The following is a 2165-nucleotide window of genomic DNA, read 5'->3' on the forward strand; positions in this document are numbered from 1 at the left end:
ATTTGAGGCACAAGTATCCACATATCAGTGGAAGGAAAAACACCCCACAGACAGAGGCTTGTGCAATCGCATACAAATGGACAGAAATACATACAAACCATGGTAGTCACAGATAAATTCCGAAGGAGGCACTCGAAATGTCAAGTGGTGGAGTACTTCCATGCAGGGTCAACGCCACAGAGAAAATTCAGGAATATTCAGGAGCTGCAGGTTCAGACACATTCAGAGGCAGGCCGAACTCCAGACATAAACACGTACAGGACAAGGGAAAGGAGGAACACTGACTGACAGAGACAGGAACACCCACTGACAAAAACAGGAACACTCAATGACAGAGACAGGACCACTGAATGACGGAAGAAGAAACACTCAGTGACAGAGTCAGGGACACCAGCATACAGAGGCACGGACACTCAAGGACAGAAGCAGGGACACTCAGTGACACATTCCGGAACATGCAATGACAAATGCACAGGGAGGAGAATGGGACATATAAAGAAAGGCAGGCGCACACAGGCACGCACAATTTTAGGAACAGTTACACACAGAGTTGGGAGCAGAAAAAGCACCCAACAGACGGAGGAAGGTGCTCCCACCACCGATGGACAGAAAAAAATGTAAAACAAGTCATTCACAAACAAATTCAGAGGCTCGCAATCTCAATGTCACTGGTGGAGCATTTGGAGACACATTCAATAATATTCAGACAGCTGCAGATTCAGACACAGTCAGAGTCTGGCAGAACTTCACACATAGACCGGCTCAACACAAGAGAAAGGCAGGAACACTCAGAGACTGAGGAAGGGACGCTCACTGACATAGGCTTAGACACTCAGTGACAAGGACAGGAATGCATGCACAGGCAGTTAGAAGTAAAGGAGATAGTCAGAGAGAAATGCAGGCAGACACAGGCACACACAATTTGAGGAACAAATATGAACAGAGTCAGGGGGAGGCAAGCACCTCGCAGGGCGTGGCAGGTACACACACAGAGATGGACAGACATAATTACAAACAATGGCAGTCACAAACAAATTCAGTTGGTGGCACTAACAATTTCATAGGTGAAGCACTTCAAGCCAGGGTAACGCCAACTCAGAGATACATTCAGGAATATTCAGATGCAGACACAGTCAGAGGCAGGGAGAAATCCACACACAGACAGACACAGCCCAAGAGTGAGGTATTAACACTGACAGAGACAGGATACTGACTGACAGAGGCAGGCACACTCACTGACAGAGGGAAGAATGCTAAGATGGAGGCAGGAACAATCCTGGACAAAGGAAATAATGCACTGACAGGCATGAGAAACGGAAAGAGAGGGAAAGGCGGGTAGACACAGGCACACGCAATTTGAGGGACAATTATACACAGGGGCATCAGAAGCACCCCACAGACAGAGACAGGTACACTGACACACAGATGGAAAATCATAATGGCAAACAATGCAGTCACAACCAAATGCTGAGACAGGCACTATGAATGTCAGAGGTGGAACACTTAACGCTAGGGTCATTTCCACTAAGAAACAAATTCAGGAATATTCAGGCAGCTGCAGATGCAGACACGGTGAGAGGCAGGTAGAGATCCATACATGGACAGGCACTCCATAAGAGAGGGGCACGAGCATTCAATGACAACGACAGGAACAGTCAAACACTGAGGAAGGTCACTGCACAAATCGAGACCGGTACTCGTCACACACTGGCGGTTAGGTGCATTCAGAGAGATATCCACACCCTTAGGTCAGTTCACAGACAAGAAAAGCAGGAAAACTCAGAGAGGCAGGTGTAATGGGAGGGTCAGAGGGGAAAAGGCAGAAGCAACATACTGAGACACAGGTCCGCACATGCACAATCGCAGACACAGGTCCGCACATGCACAATCACAGACACAGGTCCACACATGCACAATCACAGACACAGGTCCACACATGCACAATCACAGACACAGGTCCACACGTGCACAATCGCAGACACAGGTCCACACATGCACAATCACAGACACAGGTCCACACATGCACAATCGCAGACATAGGTTCACACATGCACAATCACAGGCAAAGGTCCACACGGACACTATCACAGACACAGTTGCACACATGCACAATCTCAGACACAGATCTACACATACACAATCACAGACACAGATGCACCCAGAAG

The sequence above is a fragment of the Pristis pectinata genome, unplaced genomic scaffold (genome assembly GCF_009764475.1).
Source record: "Pristis pectinata isolate sPriPec2 unplaced genomic scaffold, sPriPec2.1.pri scaffold_100_arrow_ctg1, whole genome shotgun sequence".
Classification (NCBI taxonomy): domain Eukaryota; kingdom Metazoa; phylum Chordata; class Chondrichthyes; order Rhinopristiformes; family Pristidae; genus Pristis; species Pristis pectinata.